The sequence below is a fragment of the Schistocerca serialis genome, chromosome 8 (genome assembly GCF_023864345.2).
Source record: "Schistocerca serialis cubense isolate TAMUIC-IGC-003099 chromosome 8, iqSchSeri2.2, whole genome shotgun sequence".
Taxonomy (NCBI): Eukaryota; Metazoa; Arthropoda; class Insecta; order Orthoptera; family Acrididae; genus Schistocerca; species Schistocerca serialis.
The window spans coordinates 516,457,205-516,482,371 of record NC_064645.1 but is presented as its reverse complement, the minus strand read 5'-3'; the positions used below and the strand labels follow the sequence as shown (position 1 = coordinate 516,482,371).

General features: G+C 44.7%; 1 non-coding gene across 1 annotated transcript; it reads left to right on the top strand.

Moving 5' to 3' along the window:
- Positions 1 to 1,484: 1,484 nt before the first annotated feature.
- On the top strand, positions 1,485 to 1,559 carry Trnas-cga (transfer RNA serine (anticodon CGA)). Its single transcript has one exon. It is a non-coding gene; the product is annotated as a tRNA-Ser (tRNA).
- Positions 1,560 to 25,167: the final 23,608 nt, after the last annotated feature.

Genomic DNA, 25,167 nt, shown 5'->3' with positions numbered 1-25,167 from the left:
TGCTGCGCTTTGTAAAACCACGAAGTATTAGATTATAGTGTAGGAATTTTCTCATACCAATATTTTGTGTAACATCGCACGTAAGATAGGTAGTTAAAATGATGAGTGATTTTATAATGTAATGTAAAGTTAAATGTTGAGCTGTAAATTTAATTGTGACAAGGAAGGCTTACTGGACTGATATTACAAAGAAGCATTACAAGTACACGTATTATTGGAAATATAAATGTGGAAGCAGAAGTCTTCTCGAGTTAAGGTAAAGAAATTAATTTTTTTATTACTTTCCTTTCGCCAGCACTATAGTGTAAATGAGTTGGTTGTTCATTGGTAACAGTGAGTTCTATGTTGAGTAACCCCAGAATATACGTAAACAGATTTGATGTATAGGATTGTTCGATATTTCCTTTTTGTAATGTTTCTAAGATTTGCTAACACAAGTATATGTAATATGATGACTTGTCTTTCTGATTTTTAGTGATGTAAGATAATACTTGCAGTACAAATCTCTTTGTTTGTGGCTGCGTCAGCAAAGGTAGGATTTCATTTAGTAAAAAGTATCTAATTTTTCTGAGTAATGTAATTTCAATTGTCAAAAGTTTTGAAAAGCCAAACTTAACTTTGAATACACTTTCACTATTGAAAAAGTCAGTGTTAGTAATTCACTCAAAGCACTACCGCCTCCCCGTCTGGGTCATATGTTTCTTTAAAGACATTAAATTTTTCTTAAATCTTTTTATTTATCAGCCAAAAGAATTTCATGTATATTTCAAAGTATTGAACACCGCTGAGCCTGTAGGAAGTCTACTTTATTCTTCTTCATGAAAGAGCAGAATATAACACGATCCACCGCTTCTGCTTTGGAGATAAGACAATTTTATTTAGTTCGTTATGCGCACAGGGACCAAAGTTATCAATTTTGAACAAGGCCGGAGGAGCTAAATGTATTTTGCAGTGATTGTATTTTTAATGGTACTGGGAGTTGCATTGCCCGATCAGGTCATATAAAGTTTTGCTAACAATAACACAGAATAAGCACACTAGTTGCAGTTATAACACGCTACACGATAACTCCAGTTTTGTACGAATTTTCAGTTCACGCAATCATTTAAGCTTTTCAATAATTTTCAAAGAACGTAACAATCCGATTAATCAGAATGAGATTTTCACTCTGCAGCGGAGTGTGCGCTGATATGAAACTTCCTGGCAGATTAAAACTGTGTGCCCGACCGAGACTCGAACTCGGGACCTTTGCCTTTCGCGGGCAAGTGCTCTACCAACTGAGCTACCGAAGCACGACTCACGGCCGGTACTCACAGCTTTACTTCTGCCAGTACCTCGTCTCCTACCTTCCAAACTTTACAGAAGCTCTCCTTTCTTTCAGGAGTGCTAGTTCTGCAAGGTTCGCAGGAGAGCTTCTGTAAATTTTGGAAGGTAGGAGACGAGGTAAGGGCAGAAGTAAAGCTGAGAGTACCGGCCGTGAGTCGTGCTTCGGTAGCTCAGTTGGTAGAGCACTTGCCCGCGAAAGGCAAAGGTCCCGAGTTCGATTCTCGGTCGGGCACACAGTTTTAATCTGCCAGGAAGTTTCATATCAGCGCACACTCCGCTGCAGAGTGAAAATCTCATTCTGGAAACATCCCCCAGGCTGTGGCTAAGCCATGTCTCCGCAATATCCTTTCTTTCAGGAGTGTTAGTTCTGCAAGGTTCGCAGGAGAGCTTCTGTAAAGTTTGGAAGGTAGGAGACGAGGTACTGGCAGAAGTAAAACTGTGAGTACCGGCCGTGAGTCGTGCTTCGGTAGCTCAGTTGGCGCCAGTCTGCGTTCGGCAGGGCAGCAGTGCGCACCGCGCTCGGCCGTCCACGCCGCTGCGCGCGCGGAGTGTTTTGTTTACTTCCTCGTCACCGCGCTTCTCAGTCGAACAAACTGTAATGGCCAACTCTTACAGGAAGAACACTCTTAAGTTCACCTTCTCAAACGAATACGCACGACCCAAAGCACTGGCCGTCGAACGCTTCCTACGCGAAGACGTGAAGATCCCGCGTGACGAACTCATCGGCATACACCTATCGATCATTAGCAGCGTCGTTTATGTTAAGATGACTTCCGACGCTGCCTGCAACGAGATCATTCAAAGGACGCGACATGGACTAAAATTTCGGCATTCCGACGGAAACGTCGGGCCTGTGGATGTCGACCATGCAGGACTTGGCCTTCGGACGATCCGTGTATTCGAACTGCCTTTCGAGGTGGCTGAAGATGAAGTCATCGCGGCGCTAAGTCCGTTCGGAAAAGTCCAGAGCCACGTAGCCGAGACATGGGCACAGTTTACGACGTATCCGGTGCTTAATGGTGTGAGACAAGTCCGAATCGATCTCAAACGGCACGTTCCATCGTACATTTCTATCGGCGGCTGCCGTGCGGTAGTCATTTACGATGGACAACCTCGAACATGTTCCGGTTGTGGCCAAGAAGGCCACGTCCGTAATGAATGCCTGCAACGCCGCATCACACAACTAAGGCCCGACGATACGAACACCGACAGAACCACGACCACCCTTCCAGTCACCTATGCGGCGACACTGCACGTCCAGCCCTCACAAGGCGCCGTTCACGAGCGTCTCTCTGGTCCGATACACCCGGAGGCGTCCCAGCACCTTGACACCGGCGATGCCGCCCGTGAACATGTCCAACAGCCGGACACGCCCACGCTAGAAGATCACAAGGATACCAATGAGAGTGTTCTGGAGAATGAAGACCGCATCATAGCACCCACGGCTTTTGTACCGGAACGACGTGAATCTCTTCCTTCCTCAGACACCGAAACTCATTGCTGAAAGCAGAAGTCGCCCAAACGACGAAAAAAACGCCGCAAGACATCAGAATCGACCATTGAGCCCCCTCCGCAGGACGAAGAAATGCCACATCACTCCGACGGAGAACACGATAACACTTTCTCCTCTGCCACGGAGACGAGTCATCCACAAGACGGTGAACCGTCCGACAGAGATCGTGCGCAAGCCCCGCGCCCAGAAGCCATGGAACATAGCACGCCTGTTGTCACCGACGCCATTGAGCCGACTCGGCCAGCGCTGCCACCTCTCGCCGATGTCAAACCTGTCGGACACCTTTCATGGGCGGATGACACGGATTTCCCACCTCCATCTGATGCGGAAATGAGATCTGTTTCTCCGTTCGACCAAAACTAAAATGGGGGAAGTTTCTACGGCGAATCCTGCGACTTCTATGGACTTCCAGCATCCATAACAACAATCTTCACCAGCTACGACCCTATCAACAGCACGGATCTCCCATCAGGCGTACCGAATAGCTACTATCAATACTAATAATATCGGCTCCCATGCTAAACTTCAACTGCTCCGTGACACCCTAAGAGCAGCGGACATCGACATCGCCCTGTTACAAGAACTGAGGACAGCGACTTGGACTGGGTGTTATGGATATGCGACGTACGCCGCCCCTGCAGCTATGGAACACACAGGCGCAGCCATCCTCCTCCGAGAAGGAATTGCAGTTTCCGATGTCGCATACCTCCCAACAGCGCGAGGGGTGGCCATAACAGTTGAAGGACTCAAAATCATAAATCTCTACGCCCCATCGGGCACTGATAAACGGAGGGATCGCTCCCAGTTCTACGCAGAAGATATCACGCCTTCATTCCTCGGTCGATACGATCATCTCATCGTAGGTGGAGATTTCAACTGTGTTGGTTGGTTGGTTGGTTTGGGGAAGGAGACCAGACAGCGTGGTCATCGGTCTCATCGGATTTGGGAAGGATGGGGAAGGAAGTCGGCCGTGCCCTTTCAGAGGAACCATCCCGGCATTTGCCTGGAGTGATTTAGGGAAATCACGGAAAACCTAAATCAGGATGGCCGGACGCGGGATTGAACCGTCGTCCTCCCGAATGCGAGTCCAGTGTCTAACCACTGCGCCACCTCGCTCGGTTTCAACTGTGTTCTCGATCGCACAGACCAATACCCCCATTTCACCACATGTCCCGAACTTCGCTTCCTCGTCCGCCGCCTTCGTCTCCTCGACACTTGGCGAGTGATACACGGCGACCGCCCGGGGTATACGCACATCACGAGCCACTCCGCCAGCCGACTTGATAGAATATACATCTCTAACGCTCTAAAATCAGTACTCCTCGACGCGGAACGTTGGCCGTCTGCCTTTTCGGATCATGACATCTATATCTGTACCATGAACCTACGTCGACAATCTATATGGCGCAGTGCAGGACCCTGGAAACTCAATGTCGCGCTACTGCGGGACCCTGAATGTCGACAACAGGTCACCGACACGTGGCACACCTGTGTTCAACGCATTATGCGTTACGAGACCACACTGCAGTGGTGGTTGCTGTGAGCCAAACAGGCCATCCGACGCACATTGACACACTATGGCAGAGCAAAAGCCAGGTGGAATCACCATACAACTGATTTCTACTATAGCGCTCTACGTGAACTCATGGATCATCCTCCATCCCCGGATCGCCTCAAAGAAGCTCAACGCATCAAGGCAAAGATTCTATCCTTGACCAGATGCCGTCTAGAGGGAGCCATTGTACGAGCCCGCAGCCAAGACAGGATTAATGGTGAAGAACCTTCTATGCATCATATTGTTCAAAATGTTCGTCGACGCCGACAGGCTTTAATGACAACTTTAGACTTACCTGATGGACGACGGCTGACTTCGCAAGCTACCATTGCGGATGCATTCACAACGCACTATAGACTTTTCTATCAAGAAGTACCTGCCGGTGCGGAGGCCATTGCTGAGGTTGCCCATGAGACACTTGGTACTCTAAACGCAGCAGCTGCAACCCTCCTGACTGCTGAAGTGACCACCGACGACGTCCACGGGGTCTCTGAATCGATCTCCCGGCCCGGACGGTTTACCTCTCGAATTTTACAGAACCTTCCAAGATTTGATGATGCCACGATGGAGGGACATGTACTGGGAACTTTTGTCCGGCGCGGCGAACCCGCCACCAATGTTCATGGAAGGCTTACTTGTACCAGTCCCGAAACCCGCAGGAGGAACACGACTCGACAGTTATCGGCCGATCACGTTACTCAATTCGGACTTCAAGATTTTCACACGCCTTCTGGCAGTGCGACTCAAACATGTATTACGGGACATTGTCTCCCACGAACAAACCTCCTTAGGCGGCGATCGTAATATACAGACGGCCCTCAGTGAATATCGAGATGTGATCGCTGTGGCAACACACTCGCGACTGTCAGGCGCTTTAATCTCCATCGACTTCAAACAAGCGTTTGACCGCGTCAATCATGCATTCCTCAACGCAGTGATGGACCGAATGGCAATTCCCCCGACGTTCACGCAAGTGATTATGCGGCTCCTTCGTGGAGCAACGTCCAGACTTCTCGTCAACGGCAGACTTACAGAATCTATACGGATTGAACGCTCAGTACGGCAGGGTTGCCCTTTGTCGACGGTACTTTATGCCATTGCGATGGAACCACTAATTTGCGGATTACGGCGACGTTTGACAGGTATTCCACTCCGGGATCATATGTTCCGCTGCCGAGCTTACGCGGACGACTTGGCCCTCGTCGTACGTTCAGCGGCTGAAGTACAAGCTGCGATGCAGTGGATTACCCGTTACAGTGCAGGGGCAGGGAGCGCTATGAACTTGGCAAAATCATGCGCCATGAAGATCGGCCGCGGCCTTCCCGCAGACAGTGTAGCTCCATTTCAACTGGTAGACACCATTCGTTGTCTCGGATTGGTGTACACGCGAGACATTCGCCGCACCTCGGCGATCAATTTTCGTGCGCTGCTGCAACGCATCCGGGCCAACATAAAAAATCACATACTACGCCCGCTGAATATGTGCCAGAGAGTCACCTTCGTCAATACCCATCTGGCAGCTCGGATACCCCATATAGCGCAGATTCTGCCCATCACTGCGACAATGGCGGCCAGGTTACAGGCGGGATTCGGCTATTTCATTTGTTCTGGACACATCTTCAAAGTCCAGTATGAAGCTCTCACCTTACCGAAGCGGGACGGTGGCCTCGATCTGGTTAATGTGAGAGCCAGGACAACGGCACTTTACACCAATACTATGCTCCGGTTATGGAAAAGCCAAAATGCTAGTTTTACTGGAATGTTGACAGCCGAGCTCGCGCCTGTTTCGAGACGCCCACCGACGTCTTTGGCACACATCCCACCTCCGATGTCACATATCGGCCGTTTCTTTTTGGAGTACAGCTACATATGCACCGAGCTCCCCAGGACCAGGAAGACGACCACCCGCGACATCTACCGCCTTCTCCGAAAGTCTCCACCCCGCAACCCCGTCGAAACACGTCACCCCCAGGTTTCATGGCCTACAGTTTGGAAAACGATCCACCAACCATATCACACCACTGACACCACCTCTATGTGGTACCTTCTCGTCAACGGCAAGTATACTACAAGACAGAAACTGCATCGCATCGCACTGGTGGACTCACCCCTGTGCCTCAAGTGCAATGTCGAAGATACAGATTTACATCGTTTTGAGTGTGGGCCAGCAGCAGCTGTCTGGACCCTCGTACAGAAGATTGTGGCTTTCTACCTCCGAGTACCACCACATCACGTTTCTGCCACTATGATGATATATCCCGACACGACCTACTTTCCATCGGCTAAGTGGCACGCCATCACATGGATCAGTGGCATGGCTGTCGACTACCTCCTCCGAGACGACATCGTCGATCCGGCGGACTTTTGGACACGCCTCCAAGTGTATCACCACACCCTTCGCCGGCATCGACACTATCGGGCCACTTTCGCGAACTATTTACAGAGCATTTTCACCAACCCGCCTCAAAGCTGGAATCTCAACGAACCGTGCCAGCCAAGGCTGGACGATCCCACGTTCCCCTTCAATGGTCAATGATAGAATGCATTTTGTTCTGCTGGCGCGACAAAGTGGAGCATGGCGCGGAAAGTATTCCTATTTTATTTCAGTTCTCTTTCCTCCTCCTCTTCTAAGTTTTTTTTTTCTCCTTACACATGTTTATCCCTTTCACAACTAGCTCTCTATCTGCAGCCTATTTGTTTTCTTTCTCTTGTGCTCCAAAAAAAAAAAAAATAATAAATAAATATAAATAAATAAATAAAAATAAAAATAAAAAAAATAAAATAAAATAAAAAAAGAAATGCTGCTGATGGTGAGACTGTACACTCATTTATGTCACCAAAAAAACATACAAATACAAAAGAAGGCCGTTGCGGAAATATAGCTACCTTTTATGTTTTACGTTTTCAAAGGATATTGTGTTATTAATGAAGAACGTCGTCTTTTATTTTCATACCCAAGAGGTTTTTATTTGTTTCCAAAAAAAAAAAAAAAAGAGTTGGTAGAGCACTTGCCCGCGAAAGGCAAAGGTCCCGAGTTCGAGTCTCGGTCGGGCACACAGTTTTAATCTGCCAGGAAGTTTCATATCAGCGCACACTCCGCTGCAGAGTGAAAATCTCATTCTGGAAACATCCCCCAGGCTGTGGCTAAGCCATGTCTCCGCAATATCCTTTCTTTCAGGAGTGCTAGTTCTGCAAGGTTCGCAGGAGAGCTTCTGTAAAGTTTGGAAGGTAGGAGACGAGGTACTGGCAGAAGTAAAGCTGTGAGTACCGGCCGTGAGTCGTGCTTCGGTAGCTCAGTTGGTAGAGCACATGCCCGCGAAAGGCAAAGGTCCCGAGTTCGAGTCTCGGTCGGGCACACAGTTTTAATCTGCCAGGAAGTTTCAATCCGATTAATGTCATCGGCAATATGGGTACCATTACAGCCATAAAATTGGTTGTAACTATTTGACCGTTATACCTATTTCATGTCCTTTATCATGCCTTTTTTTATTTCTGCCGTTATACTTACAGTGTGTGGTTGCGAATCATTACAGCAAGTACTCTGCTGGTAACGGAGGTCACAGGTGCACTGCATGTTAGGATGCTGCAAGGTACAGTCGTGAACCTCGAGCCATCTCCCCGTTTCTTTCCCGTTGCGCAATGAAGGCATCTGCTACTCTTATCATTGTTTTCAATTAAACAGTGGTCACCGTGGACAGATATAGTTAGTACATGTTCCTGTGTCAAAATTATCTATAAAAGAATCACATTACACTGAAGTGCTATATTCCATGCGCTCATTTTACTTAAAGAAAATGTAGGGGAGGGTTTAAAGCTGCATCAAGCAAACATTAATCGCTTAGTGGCTACTTCAAACAACTGATTACACCATGTGTTACCAAGGAACAGTTAATCTGGTGCCACAAGCATGTAAAGGGGATGAAATACCGATACGAAAATGTTGTTCGGCGTGGATCGTCATTAATATAGTGCATGACAAACGGACATGTTTAAGATTGGGTAACACTACGTGTCGTTTATACCACATTGAAGGCCGTGGTTTGTAGTACGTATAGAATTATATTCGCTGCCGTAGCTACGCTAGCGACTACAGAAGCAGGTTATCCGTTCGACAAATGACAGATGACCAAGACACGTGGACACGGAGTGTGGGAAAGCTCTGACTGTAGGGTACATCGTCTTTGAGCGACGGCAAATCGGTTGAACTGCCATATCAGAATTGGCAGCGCAAGCATAAGGTCCAATAATAATATTAAATGTCTGGCTTATTAAAAAAAAATCTAACAGTGCCGTAATATTTACCCAAGACGACGCCCTATGAGTGAAGTTTTGTTTATACATTAACTTCAAAAAGGTAACTGAAATTTCGTTTATTAAAAATTAATAAAGATAAGAAATGAATTACACATCTGTGACGAATATCGGCGGAGATGGCAAGACTATCACGAAAGGTAGAAAGGAATTAGCTAATCTCTTTCTGCAAGGGATCATAAATCAGCCGCTATGATATGAACACTTAAAACACCTATCCGCAGGACTCGATGATGTGAACACGTATCGCTCATGATCAAATGGGCTGGTTATTTTTATGTAAATGAAGGTGATACAAATGGTAACCTTGCCTGGAGAAACGTTAATTTGATCTTAAAAGAATCGAACATAAAGAATGTGAAGCTATGTTTAATATTTGTGGTGCTCCATGCAGTATCATTAGACCTTGTGATTACTGTACTGATTTATGAATTTCAGCAGCCTCCTACGTAGGGTTTATTATGTTGTATTGGCAAACAGAGATGATTCGTTATTGCGCTTAGACTAATAAATGAAGTGATACCCCTTTCTCTTAAAGTAAAGACTACGAACATTACGTTGTGACTGTAATGACAGTCCCAATAGCCACACCGAATTTCACTGTTTAAAATAGTAATGTTTGACGTCACGACCAACAAAGAAGAATTGCAAAAGGGGACAGTGAGATAGTTTTAGAAGGCTCTTCTAGAACAATCAGTGAAACACTGTGTGCAGACTAATAGGACTTCCCCTCTTAGTTTATGCTCTGCATATGCTACGTCACGGAAGAGGCAACGTGGGGTTTTGGTGTATTTAGGTGCAGTAACATATCGCAGCACGGAAGTTGACCACGTCAGTTTTCGTCAGTAGAAGAGGCCGGAACAGAGTAAGCTATAGCCAAGAGAAGCCGGGCATTGTTGACTATATTCATCCTTTGGCGAGAATTGTAGGGGTTTAGAGGGAAGAGTATCGGGGAAAACAGTGTGGACAAACCAAATACTAGTATATGAAAAACAGTTTAACGAGGATGTTGAGTGTCGAAGTTACGTAGAGTTTAGTAAAGCAAAGGGACGTACGCATAACAGTATCAACCCAGGCGAAGAGGTGACGGTAATATAATTTCTGACAAGCGATATTCGATATCCTCGAAGATGAATTTTATAACCTAGCTCCTGTGTGGTTAAATTACATTACGAGTCTTCTAATGAATCGATTTCATGTTGTCTCAAAAATGCCCCGGACACTTATTCCTTGATATTTCATGGTTGCGATTATTTTTTGATGGATCGTCAATGGTACGTATTGGGTCCTATTTGCTTGCAGTAAGAGCTAACGTCCATTAATGTGACATGGTGCCGATGTGACCATGTGAGTATTTTCGTCTTGACGGCAGCATGTTATAAGCTCGTACATCACCGCAAGTGATTTCGAGACAAGCGCTAGGTATTTAGATACTGTAACTGCATGTGTGCCCTTTTCGTAGGTCTATGGGCTTAGTTCCGTCCGATGTTACTGGAAGGGAAATAAACGGGGCACCATACAAGCTTTCGAAACGAAATCTGTCGCGTTCTCTTCGGGATTCAACTGCAAATCTAAATCCGGTTACGTGGATGGGGATTTGAAAGCAAGGTCGCCAATGGTATGTATAGGAAGATGACCGCAAATCAGTAAGCAGATTATCACGCACTATCTATTCAGATGTGTTATTCACTTAGTTTAAAAACTGAATATGTTTCTGGAACACATGATCCGAAGAAAAATAATGTCGTTGCTATGCACTGCCAAGATTACTCAAAAACAAAAAAAGTTAAAATAGTTTTCTGGACGGATAACAAACAGTTTAGGTTAGTTTAGGTGAAAACTGGTTATGAAAAATAAAATATGTCAGACAGACAGGGCGAAACTGAGACCATAATAACTAAGAGAATATTTCATCAACGGAAGAAAAACACCTTCAGAATGAGAAGCACTACTTTGTCAGTATGGCGAACACCTTGAATATATTGGATTTACAAGAAATGGCTCTGAGCACTACGGGACCTAACTACTATGGCCATCAGTCCCCTAGAACTTAGAACTACTTAAACATAACTAACCTAAGGACATCACACACATCCATGCCCGAGGCAGGATTCGAACCTGCGACCATAGCGGTCGCGTGGTTCCTGACTGTAGCGCCTAGAACCGCTCGGCCACCCTGGACAGCGCATTTATAAGAAAATGGTTGCTTGCTACCAAATTTGTTGGCCTACGATATATTTTGCACTTTCTTAGATGAAAGAGTATTTACTAATATTACTAGACGGTAAACAAGAGCATCGTCTGCAAGTTTATATCCATATTCTCCAGGATCTGGACAGGTAACATAAGCCTTCTGGAGCATAGGGGCCACATTGTGTACTGAGGCCGGCGAGGACTAGAGAAAATTTTCTTTCAGTGAATGAATTATCATCTTTAAGGAAAAGACTATGGTTATAGATGCATTTATTGTAGATGACGTTAATGTAATTGGTCACTACGGATTACGTTCCAAATAAACATTCTCTTGACATTTAGATGAGGATTGTTATTCGGAATTACATGTCGATTTCCAGAGTACATCCCGAAGGCCTCTTTCTATTCTCATACTAATTTAGGTACAAATAACAGTTTTCCCGTAGTTATCTCATCGCAGCAGACGTCGGACGGATTCGTACGATCCTACCCACGAACTCTTAATAAATTATTTTTGTATCACTGGAATTGCAACTTGCAGCGTATCAGACAACTTTGGTACCCACTACTTCATGTCGAGTAAGTTGTTCCGTATTAGTGCTGTGAAGGCCCGCGGTTCTTCACGGTGTGTGAAATACAAACTGGAAATATCCATTCCCCTTAAAGTGAGCGACGAAAAGGAAGTTAAATTTACTTGGGATTTCGATACCGCGCCATTCTGTCCAGAATGTTCGGCTATCTTGTTGATGAAGCCTTCCTCTGGAAACGCTGCAGACTGAAGAGTACTGTAAGACTGTCGCAAACTTTAGTAGAGTATCTTCGGCGTTTATTTCGTAATTGGTTGTTCAAGGACATTTCCGTGATCGGAGGAAACATTTACATGTTTTCTACCGGCTAGAGAGGGGGCGTGAATGACGTCTTCTTTTTGTTTAAGTTTATGTGTGCATAAGCCTGTGGCGTCCCCTAGCACTAATAGACGGCAATCAATCCGTGATTACGATTCGAGCATCTGAAAATCTCAACTACCCCTGTGACTTTTCATTCGCGTCGGTGCTATTCTGTTGCTAAAACGCGAATATAAGTAAATTCTGTAACTTGATGCCAAGTTTGTTCCACTGACGTGCTGGTTTGCTTGAAGCGTGCAGTGCCATCGCGCTCATTCAGCTGTTCTTTAACTGGACGACCTGTCTCCCTGTCTCCCCTACGAATGCATTATCATACTTGCTCCTAATTTCGTATACTCCATCAGTCTGCAGCGGGTCTGGTTAAACATACGTCGATCTTAAAACATCTTTCTTTTATGGCTACTTCCAAAAATTAGCTTTGAACTTTACGCAGAATTCATTGTCTGTCAGTGATCAGCACGTAAATACGCCTGCTTTTCAGTCGTTACTAACTTCAAAGAGGTACCATCGACAGAAAAATAAATAAGCATATATGATGTATATTCCATCATTTCCAAAGCTTTGTTTAACATATCTTACCATCACAGGTTTTGAGAGTACATTTCTTGCACTCCATATCATTCTTCATGAGGAACTGCGTTTTATTTCGTATGTTTTGAGGAATTTGTTCGCAGAAATGCAAAGTGTAATGAAGCGCTTACTCATTCCTGCATATCTCTTGTCAGAAAATTACATTTTCGTTAGAGCGAACTTATTTCGCTCTGATTACATTACGTAAGCTTAATTTCTGGCGGCAGCCCTGTTTGTAGTTTTCATGCGGCTCTGTAATGGAAGTTTTATTGGTAACATGACGCCCTTATACAAGTGTATTATTTCATATGCATTGAAAACTTTATTCTCAAATCATATTTCTCAGAAATGTAACCTGTAATGGATAACATGCACAGAGGAATGCTGTATTTCACGTGTGGCAAAGTTCTTCAGAGGAATCTAATTCCTGCTGAATATCTTCATATGCTAGCGGAGGCATGTTCCATGCAGCGTAGTGATAGATATTTTATCGATAGCAGAGCACCTTTCTAAGGTTGCTAACCACCTGAGTCCGCAGTGAACAACAGCTGTCGATTGGGACTGACATAATTTTTACGCCCAACAATTGTTGCAGTCTCATTTTTCCCAGTGGAAATATTTTATACCGCTATAATACTGGTAATAGATGCTCGTTACTTTAACTAACACAGTGATAGTTGCTAACGAATCCTCTATTTATTTACGTTATAAAATTATTTTTTAACTGCAGCAGTATTTCATTTCGGGGCATTGGACGCAGTGCAGCAAGATTCTATATGGAAGTAGGCTTGAAATTTCTGGTATCGCCATACACAAAATTGAAATCAAACATTTCCCAATTGTTTGCTTGTACAATAGAAGCAATTACTGTAGGTCATGCTCAATTATACGCCAGATGGGCAGCGCTGAACGGAATGCCGCTAGCAATCTGCTGGCCGATCGATGGGATACCCGTATTGGGCGCTCCATCTGTCATCCGTAAAATGATTGTGGCAGTGTCATTCGCAGGCCCTCATTGATTAAAATTTTTCTTTCTTTTCAGACAGATACGTTGTTGTATCTTTTAACACATAGACATATTTCACTCGTGCCTTGAGGAGTTCAATCACATTATAATTTGTTAGCATTCAGTGCTCTAGGCAATTACAACGGTAGCCCGCCCGAATTCTAATCCATTCGCCTTTCTTCCTTCCTTTTTTTACTGTGGCTTTTAGTTTTAGCAAACGGCCAAAAGCTATCAATGTTTCGTTAATTTCAATGTTGGACTACATCCAGCTTGAGAAGAATCTACCACGCACACTACTACCTTTATTGTCCAAGATGCTCCATAAAATTTAATTTCAGTATTACTAACAACATAAATAAACTTCTGAAGATATTCAGATATTTAGTACTGCTGTCAAGACATATACATTTAAGTAGCTTATCGACTAACAGTAATGATTTGACACCTGCTTAACCGTAACAGAATTCTGATGAGTACAGTGACTAATATTGGATAATTTTGTTCCAGGCAGTCTTACGACCCTCCACAGCTGTAAGCCATGGAAGTAAAGTGGTGTGTATGCGGCATAGCATAGCAGAACACACTGGGTCGCCGTGGAGAAGTGACAAGATGACACGGAAGAGCTATTGTGTCTGGGCGTGCCCATGACCTATGAATGAAGATGCACTGTTGATTACGCACTACTTGAGGCCACGAAACATCGCTAACTAAAGTAGTCGCAAAAGTTCAAAATGGTTCAAACGGCTCTGAGCACTATGGGACTTAACATCTCAGGTCATCAGTCCCCTAGAACTTAGAACTACTTAAACTTAACTAACCTAAGGACATCACACATCCATGCCCTAGGCAGGATTAGAACCTGCGACCGTAGCGAGTCGCGAAAGTGCCCTAACAGGAATCTGAGATAAGGGTTACGCCCTGTTAACGACAGTTGATTGCAGTTGCATTAGTGTATCCAATATTAGTAACTGTACTAATCAGAATTTTGCTACAGTTAAACCTAGCTCCACCCCAACCATCTTTTCGCTGATCACTGTGAAGGCGAATGGTATTGGGTAGCTTGCATGTCCATTGCTCACAGTGGCGCATAAAGATCCTCTGTTAAGTTAAGTAAACCTCACAGAAACTGGAAAGTAGCTGACTGGAGGCGTCCAAGGTAGTGCCATGAGTCGTGATTATGCAACGTGTTACGTGCACCGACATCCAACGAGACTTTTAATTTGCTGAGTATGGAGGCTTCTGTGATGTTTTATGCGTGCCCTCCGGCCAATGACTGGGCCTATTCATTCAGGTCACCGTCAACGTAAACCAATATCTTTATTTCAAAATCCTCGGTGACTTGATGCCCTGTCTTGTACATCTTGATGTTGACTATGCGGTTGACTCTCTCATCTCCAGAAAATTACAACAGACGTGTTCACAGAACCACACTTATACGTTTCTAGTTCGACTAATTGTCTGGCACCTAGACTTGCCCGCTAAACAGTCCGATCTCTGGGTGAATAATTGTAACAGTGCTGTTAGAGTACATCTCTCTTCGCTGCTGTATCGGTGGGATAGTTTCGGATGAGGATTACCAGTCTTGCTTTAGCCCGCAATGGAAAGTTACAGCGCGACATCTTTGGCACATCTGCTCACTGGTTCAATAACAGTTCCATTGGATTCGATCACTGTATTCGACCACTGGAATAGAAACCTATAGTACGAACAACATCGGTGTAATCATTAGGTGTCTCTTTGTGACGTCCACGATGCTCAAAACAAAGGAACCTGAAAGTTTTCATGCAAACATTAAAAGAAGTAATTAGAACATCTCACTGCAGATTAAACTGAAGCTAACAGTTCACTCGAATTTCTACCTAAATCCATTTCTTTTGCTAGCCGACGACAAACTGTTGTATCCATGATTTCATACGTAACAGGCGACGACGACTAAGAACGCCTGTCGCTTTAAGGGTCACAGTATTTAGTAAAGTATTAGTACGGTTAAGATACCGCCGCAATATCACGCACACTTTCATAAGAAGACAAATTTTGTCTCTGAAACTCAGAACTACTGATACTATTCAACATACAGGAGCCCCAGTGTGCTGGCAACTACCGAAGTTTATTAGCCGGCCGCGGTGGCCGTGTGGTTCTGGCGCTGCAGTCCGGAACCGCGGGACTGCTACGGTCGCAGGTTCGAATCCTGCCTCGGGCATGGGTGTGTGTGATGTCCTTAGGTTGGTTAGGTTTAAGTAGTTCTAAGTTCTAGGGGACTTATGACCTAAGATGTTGAGTTCCATAGTGCTCAGAGCCATTTGAACCATTTTTGAAGTTTATTAATAATACAAGCTTCTTAGGCAGTTAGTGCTGCGCCTGCGGATTGCTCGATTAAGTGCTCTCTGTTTGGATAAACCCTCCCTACAGCTAATAACAGCAACACCCTCACAACCATATTTTTCAAAGTAATGTCCACTGATTTGTGTGTAGAACGAGACATATCGTCCAACTTTGGAAAGATTGTCATCCATTCTATCCCGAAGATACTAAAGATAAATACATTCGATATCGTACAATCAGGCCATAACTCCTGCATCCTCGCTTCTGCCAATGCTGATGCACTGAAAAGAATATTGAGGATTATTCAGACGATTAGAGAAGTAGAAGCATCAGAAAGAGTCCGTTTTGACGTTAACGCTAAATAATGGAGGCAACTTAAGACACCCTCAGACAATTGAATGCTTTAGTCCTTACTGGCACAATGTTTACAGATCTGTAATCACTTAGAAAAGAGTTTGATAATAGTTTTATTGTGCCCATTTGATTTTTTAAAAAAGTCCACCCGGGGAGCTCAGAGCAGACAAAGTCAACAAGGTGTACCGCTAACGCAACAGACCTCAGAGCGAGGCAGGCAGAAATACAAGCATTTCCATGCTGTATAACAAAGCACTGTGAGGTAACGCTACGTAACTTCATCATACGAGCGCCACTGCAAAATCAAACGCAGGCAGAGAGAACCGAGCTCGGCGACCCAGAATAAATATTGGGTTACTACAGCGAGGCCATGACCGCTGACGGTCTCAGAAACGAAGCAAAATGCTCTCATACACCCAGAGCCTCGTTGTCAAAGGCGTGAACTCGACCCTTTAAATAATGTGTATTTCAGAGCCCGTATACATATTAATATATGCTGCCTTTCTGTCTGTGTTGCTAGAACAAGAGAGAATGACAGTGTCTTCAGCTTTAGTGACTCCACAACAAGCTGATAGATGCTGGCCAGCCTGCTAGCTGACTTCATTTATAAGATGCAGCCAACCTGATGCATACCGCAGTTTTCTCCTGGGTCATCGTGAAATACAAGACTGGTGTGCTGCCATGCCGCCTAGACTATTGGTCATTGAGGGTATCTGTAAGCTGCCATCTCCACGCCGACCAGGTGTGATGCGCCTGTGTAGGCATCTACTCTGGTCTTGGTCGATCCATGGTGGATGACTGGACTGAGTCTTCAGAACAACCGACAATTTGGATCGCAGTCGGCAATGTTCAGCTGAGCGCCTGACGAGCTGTCTTCGAGAGCATCGAGATGAGAGCCGCACTGTGGCACGGCCGTTCAGTGGTGACGATCCCCTCGCCTCTCTGGTTCCGTTAACACAGCATGTGGCTAGTGGCACACGTCTGCGGTGCGATGTTACGGCTCGCTGACATGAAATCAGCACTTCTTCACGGCCCGTACTTCTATACCCATTCACCGACTTCTACTCGGAAGACATTTACAACCCCGTACACTTTTTACGATAAATGTCTGGTCACTGACACCTCTGGACGTGAACTGGATTACTCACCCACGCTCAATTATGGGACTCCTGTTCACAACGCGACCTCATCTCTCCAGGTCGCAATACTGTATTTGAAATTCTCGGAAAATACGTGTAAACCATACGGAAAGACAGATAGCTAAAATATTTACCAAAGCAGAAAGGAAAGAGTACGAATGCTTGGGTTAACATAGGCGTAGAAGGGGAAGGTAGCCTTTTACACCTACTGTTTAATCTGTGAAGAAGCAATGGTGGAAATAAAAGAAAGCTTGAGGACTGGGATTAATATCCAGTATGGAAAGGTACCAAGATTCGCACGTGATTGCTAATTTAAGTGAGGAAGAACTAAGGTCCTGTTGAATGAAAGGAAGCCTAATGTGTACAAAAGTAAAAACAGAAGTAATACAAAGAAAAGGGAATGTAATGAGGAATAGAAGAAATAAGATAAACTGAATATCAGAGTTGAGAAAGACTTGGTAGGTGAAATGAAGTAAATCTGCTACCTAGGGGAGAAAATAACGCATGAGAGATAAGCAAAGAGGATACAATAAGTAGAAAACAAAGTTAACTGGGCGTCTCTCACTAAGAGAAGTCTGTTAATACCAAACACAGGCCTTAATTTGAGGAATATATTTCTGAGAATGTACTTGTGTGTTCGACTTTCTATGGAAGCGAATCACGGAGAGCAGAAAATCGGGAAAAGTACAGAGAATCGAAGCGTTTGAGATGTAATGCGGTATGAAGATTCAGTAATTCAAGTGGACTGATAAAAAATAATGATGTTCTTCACAGAATCGACGAGAACAGGAATGTATGAAAAATATTGGAAACAAAAAGGGACAGTCAGATAGGGCATGTCATGAAGGAGTAAATTCCCATAGTACTTGATAGAGCTGTAGAGTGTAAAAACTGTAGAGCAAGTGAAATACTGGAATATATACTACTAATATAAAGGATCTGGAGTGCAAGTACTGCTCTGAGATGAAGAAGTCAGCACACGAGTTAGAAGAATGACCATACGCAACCAGTCTTCGAGATCATAGTTTTAAATCATGACTACTTGGACGACCAGGTGCGTAACTGGTCTTACATTACACATGCGAATACTTGCATTTCTTAATGCGATCGAAAATGTAGTTATCCCGATAGATACAACAGAACTATAGGTTAACTGATAATACAGTCCATCTTGTTGACGAAGGAGAAAAAGAAAGTGGCTAGTAGTCTGTTAAGTAGAACACTTCCAAATGAAACTAAAACAGAGTGCCACGTAGGCTAAGAAGTAAAAGTGAGGAAAAATGTAACGAAGAAGCGAATTAGACCGTTTGAACTCTGGTGTTGCAAGAGGAGGCAGAATATTAAATACTGAAGTATTGGCAGGTGGAGGTGTGGGACCCTAGTAATTGTGTCTATAATAATTTATTACGTCACAACCGCTTAGATATATAGAAAATATTCACAACACTGACTTCAGCAAGTATTTGCCTTCTTATGATGTGTTTCATCGACTAATAAGCTTAGTACAGATAAATAAACAGATACTGATAGGCGAATTGAACATCGTGAAATCCTTTAACACGCCAATGAATATATAGCATATGGTCATACGATAAAAATTTCCTATCATGTGGCGATAGACGATATGATGTACATTCATTGAGATTGGAGTATATCCAACAAGTAATCGATGACAGTGTGTTGAAAAGCTACTGTATGTTCAGAACAAGGAGTCTGGACACTCACGTCAAACCCTTGCGAAACTATTTTCTTTAACAACCAGCTGTTGTCGAAAATCGATAAATTTGATAAATTATAATCAGTAAGTCGACTTTATAGCGAAAAGTGCGGAATACGTTGCGGCATCGCTAATCGACAGTGTTCTACAGAGGACTTTAGAAGTAGTATTTGAAGAAGAAAGCTGAAAAGAGGAATGTAACGAGGAGGAATGTAACGAGGCCTGATCACCGTCATCGGCAAAACTGCTCAAGCTTGAAAGAGTTGAGTTTACATGTTGTTGTGAACTGTGCGCGCCGGTCACGCGACTGGATGTAGCAAGCAGCTTCTGGAGCAGCAACTGCAGAACCCGCCGGCCCGGGGAGCACCACATAACGGCGCGTAGCAGGTGGCGCGACCGCGCTCGATACAGATCGCTTTCCGATCGGCGCCGCCTTTAACCGGCTGTCGATAGCGCTTCCGTCACGCGCCTTGCGCTCCCCACTACCTGCGCCTGATCTACAGGCACGCCCAGGTGATTTGCGTGTCAGCAGAGCCGGCCGCTAAACGCCAGGGGCAGTTACCGGCTAATGGCGAGCTCCCATTTGCTTGATAACGCTTCGGTGCTAATTTCGGTAACGTGTAGCCACACATTGTGTCCCTTAAAGATACCGCATTACATCTTCATTACATCAATCACTGAAGACTAAACTGAGGGACCAGTACTCAGGACTACAGTCCGGGACATCAACCTGCCACCCGTATTAAACAATTTAAAATAAATACGGAATATTCCTAAGTATGGTACTCTGGAGATTCAGAGGCCGAATGCGGGGAAGCTGCAAGATATACAGAAAACTGACAGATATCAGCTTTCTAAGTTTCAATTCGCTATACGCAACAGGAAGGGGGAGGGGGGGGGGGCGAGGTGCGTCAGTCCACTTACATAAATCATCCGCTCTGTACTGTCTCACTGAATTGGTTTAGCCGGCAGGTAGAGAATAAATTCAACAGATTAGCATAGGGCTGTTTTTGTGCTTTCCCAGGCAGTAGCATCACCAGTAGCAATGATTTCAATGAATTGGATGTGCCATAAAGGCCACCTGTAATGTGAGTTAAATACTCAATCCACTGTCTTGTAGTTTTCGCGAAGTTGTCTTCTGAAATCCTGAAAGCACTTTTGAATAAATCTGCATTACTACCACGTTTTTGTTTGGTCACTATCTTGTCTATCTACCTGCTACAAATTTTGCACCTGATTTTAAACATACTTCCCAATGAGCTAGAGACTTCAAATTTTAAACATACCTTACAAATGGATAAAATCCAAAATTAATTCGCTTTCTTGTAATTTTGAGCCGGCCGCGGTGGCCGTGCGGTTCTAAGCGCTTCCGTCCGGATCCGCGTGACTGCTACGGTCGAAGGTTCGAATCCTGCCTCGGGCATGGGTGTATGTGATGTCCTTATGTTAGTTGGGTTTAAGTAGTTCTAAGTTCTAGGGGACTGATGACCACAGATGTTAAGTCTCATAGTTCTCAGAGCATTATGCAGTTGATTTCAAAGAAACTTCTTGATGAGCTCAAGACCTGAAATATGGAACATAGCTTGGAAATAGATAACAATGTAATGTTAACATTCTTTATTGTTTATTGTGTGGCAGAGGGTACTTTGTTTAACACACTCAGTTCCTGATAGGCTAGAGACTTGAAACTTTTAACGTAATTCCAAACTGCATGGCAATGCGATATTAACTCTCTTAATTGTCAGGTGTGTAGTGGAGGATACTTGGTGTACAGCTTCCATTTCTCTGTTTTCCTGGTCCAGCGATGAATGGTTCACAGGAAGAACGATTTCTGGTAAACCACCTAGTCAGCTTGAATCTGTCTGACTTCTACCTTCATGGCCTTTTCATTCATGAAAACAGGTAGCAATGTATCAGTTGAGTTAGATGAAGAGAAACTGAAATAAACCTGAAACTTATGACATACCTCTGTTCTAAAGTCACCTAAATGTGTAAAATTGAGACAAAATTTCGTGTACACAAGACCAAAAAGGGGAAATGTAGCGTATGTAGGCCTGTCACCTGCATATACCAGCCACGAAGTTTACATATATGATTTACAGGCCATGTATGGCCATGCCTCACACGTTCTATATCCTCATATATTTTCTCTCTCTCTCTCTCTCTCTCTTTATCTTCAGCTTGTGACGCCAGCGTGTATGCCTGAAATATCGTTGTCGGTCTTGTATTGCTGTTGATTCTGATGAGAACAACCCTACCACAGTTCATGGTAACACACTCTCTGCCTTACCTTCCTATTCGTAACGAATGCTACTCCCCTTATACCTTTCTCTCCTGCTGTTGATATTACCCTATATTAATTTGACCAGAAACCATTGTCTTCCTTCCATTTCAATTCACTGACCACCACACTATAACTAGCTTGAGCTTAGGCATTGACAATTTCATATTTTCTACCTTCCCTACCACTTTAAACTTCTGACTTCCCGCGTCCAGGCAATTAGAACGTTATCCTTTCGTTGGTTATCCAATCTTCTTCTCATGATGACTTCTCCCTTAGCAATCCGCTCCAGGAACTCCGAATGAGGGACTATTCCGAAATTTTCCAGGAAAGGAGAGATCATCGTGACACTTTTTCAACTACAGGCAAGAAGTCCTTAATTATTACAGATGACTGCGCGGTACTGCATTGAAACACGTAGGTAGAACAGCTCGATAGGAAATTAGGTGAATGCATTGGCCTGTCCGTTCCCCCCGATTTAAATGCCATCGAGCACGGGGGGGGGGGGGGAGATGCATTCGGGAGACGCATTTCAGCACGTCCACATGCCATCCAGCAGTTGTCAACCGCGCTGTAGGAGGAATCTAACGTCCTACCACAAGAACTCCTTACCAACCTTGTGTCCGGCAAGGGAGCACGTTGCGAGGCATGCATTTCCGTCCATGGTGATCACACACACCCATTAAGAAGAACGTCCTCCTTTTTGTAATGTCAGGTAACCATCATAAACCCGGTGACTTCATTGTAATTACTGTCTTTAAATAAAAGTGTCGTTTCTGTTCGTCTCATCTCACATTTTTTTCAGTTACCTTCTGTACTACACCACAGCATATTTTTCAATGTATGGGTCACGTCTCATCTACCTACCTTATTTGGCATTGACATGTCATCCGACAGCTATAATCGTCCTTAAGTTCTGCACACCATTGTAGTTTGCACTGCTGTTCTGACGTTTCTCTCCATGTACAGCAGTTTTTACCTCGGAACGCCGACTGCGGCGATTTTCTCGGCCAGGATCTCCAGAGTCTCCTGGCTGCAGGGTTACGCGCCCGCTGACACGCCGCTATTCCAGACCAGTGGCCGATTATGCAAACAGCCCCCGCGAGGCCCGGGGCCGGCTGAAGTGGCCAGTGCTGCGTCGCGGAGCCGGGCTGAGGTGAGCAGAGGTCGCCATTCGATTAGCCTTCGGGCCGGCAAAAAGCGGCCTGCGCTGGCGAGCTGCCCGGTGCGCGCGGCGGGCGAGTCTGCTTCCAGGAGCTGCCGGCTGCTGTGGCAACTCGTAACGCTGCGGGCGTGCCCTGCACAACAAGCACGGCGGCGGCAGCACTGGCGCCAGCGAACACGTCGTGTGTGGCGCTTTGGCAATGTAAAAGCTGATGCTCCGCTGTAGCGAGTGCGGCAGGAAACACCGCGTAACGGTGACCACTAGCTAGGATTCGTAATCGTAAAGTTCCGAGTAAATGCAAGGACATTGACATATAGGGAAGAGGGGTGGAGCCAAAAATGAACCCTGTACTACTTCGTATGTGGTTTCGGAGCATATGCACTATACGTTACCTGACGTTGTATGGTGGAGGATCCTTCTGCTACAATTATCAATTCCTCGCGAAAGTGAGAAAAGTAGGCGAGGCACGTTGAATGGGATTATCAGTCTCCTAAGCGCAGGATATGGATTGAGCGTAATCCAAAGGAAGTCTCCTGATCAGCAGCAGGATAGTGGTCTGTTGCAGATTTTGTAACATTTTATGCTCGCATCATCCATGTTAAGTGCTTTCGGGCTGGGCTGGCACTTGGATGAGTGACCATCCGGTCAGCCCTTGTGAGCCAAACTCAGGAGCTACTTGCTTGAGAAGTAGCGGCTCCTCCGGTCTCGTAAACTGACATAGCACTGGGAAAGCGGTGTGCTGACCACGTGCCCCTGCATATCCGCATCCAGTGACACCTGTGTGTTGAAAAAAATGGTTCAAATGGCTCTGACCATTATGCGACTTCACTTCTGAGGTCATCAGTCCCCTATAACTTAGAACTAATTAAACCTAACTAACCTAAGGACATCACACACATCCATGCGCAAGGCAGGAGTCGAACCTGCGACCGTAGCGGTCGCTCGGCTCCAGACTGTAGCGCCTAGAACCGCACGGCCACTCCGGCCGGCCTGTGTGTTGAGGATGACACGGCGGCCAGCCAGAGATTTTTAGTATAATGACGTTTCTGGAAACCGAAAAGTTCTTCTGTAGAAACCAAGGTGGGTTCTGAAAGCAACGATGTATGAAGCCCAGCTCACTCTATTCATTCATGAAACACAGAAAACAGTAGATACAGGTACCTAGATAGACACCATGTTCCCTGACTTCTGCAAGGTGTTCAGTATAATTCCGGAATGCTGCATAATGAACATAATATGAGAGTAAAGAATATCACGCCACATGCGTCTCTAGACTGTAGAGTTTTTAACCAACAAAACCTCCATGTCATTATGAGAGGAGAGAAGTATTGGGACGTAAAAGTAAATTCGGGTGTGCCCCAAAGGGGTGTTATAGAACCGACACTTCTGACTATGAAGAATGATTCTGTTTTACACAGAAACGTTGCAACGCTAGAAAATTATAGCGAAATGGAGGAAGACCCGCAAACGATCGACGCTTAGTGCAGGGAGTGTTCAGTTGACCTCAACATTAGCAAATTATACCTTATTGCAAACATACAGACAAATAGCGCTTTCATTTTATGATTCGACGATTACAGAACAAATAATGAAAGCAGTTACTTCTGTAAGATTTCTAAGAGTAGGTGTGCGGAGCAGACACATAAAATTAATCGCGGGTAAAGTAGGTAAAAGACTGAGAATCATTGGAAGAATCCTCAGGAAATTTATACCGTCAACAAAGGAAGTATCTCACAAAACACTCGTTTGTCCAATGCTTGAGAACTGCTCAGCTGTCTGGGGTCTGCACCGCACGAGATTGTCAGAGGAAATAAAGAAGCCCCAAAGAAGAGCATCACATATCATTACAAGTTCATTTAGTAAGCGCGAAAGTGTCACGGAGATTCTCGGTCAACTTCACCGACAGACGCTGCAAGAGAGGCGTTTTGCATCACAGTGTGGTCTATTGCTCAATTTCCGAGAGCGTACGTTTCTTGCAGAACCAACAAATATATGGCTTTCTCCTACGTGTATGTCGCTAAATGACTATCAAGATAATATTCGACTTCACTTGCAGGCTCCCGTAAAAAGTACGCCGCTGGAACAGGAAAACGGGGCAGTGATTGTGGTACGCTAAGCGCCCTCCACCACACACTGTAAGGTGGTTACAGATGATTGATGTAGATGAAATAAGACTGATAAACAGTATTTTTCGACCTCATTTTTCTTGGTATTTTGGATTTATATTGAAATGACTCTTAAGGCTTTTTAGTTTTTTTATATTGTGGTAACATGATATACTTTCTGTCATGAATTACGTTGTGCCAACTGCTGGCACACGTCAGACATTATGAGAATTTTTGTTGCAACGGTATATGGCCTGGTGATTCGGCCACAGAACTATGTTGTATTGCAATATGCGTTGCGGTTACTACTGACGTCCGTGGAAACGACGACGGTAGTGGATCCTGTCACAGCTTAACTTTCTGCAGTAGAATAATATTCGTCTATGGCCTACGGTGGTACCAGGAACTGTGAAATTAGCGGTACGTTTCTTCCAAACCTACAGTGCTGGCCGAGCTGTTATACTTCAGTGCTGTGCGCCCGAGTTTATGGGTAATAACTATTAAAGAGCTTGTTTAATACGGGTGGCTGCTGGTTCTTGAAACTATCAAACCTTAACTGCTCACAGGAGTTAAGTAATACATATTATAATTCACGACAAGTAAACGAACTTTACTTCTGTAATCTAAAACGGCTGTCTTTTCCTGTTACCTACTGCCGTACGTTGTGACTCTTTTAGGACAAACATAATAAACCCTGTCCAGATT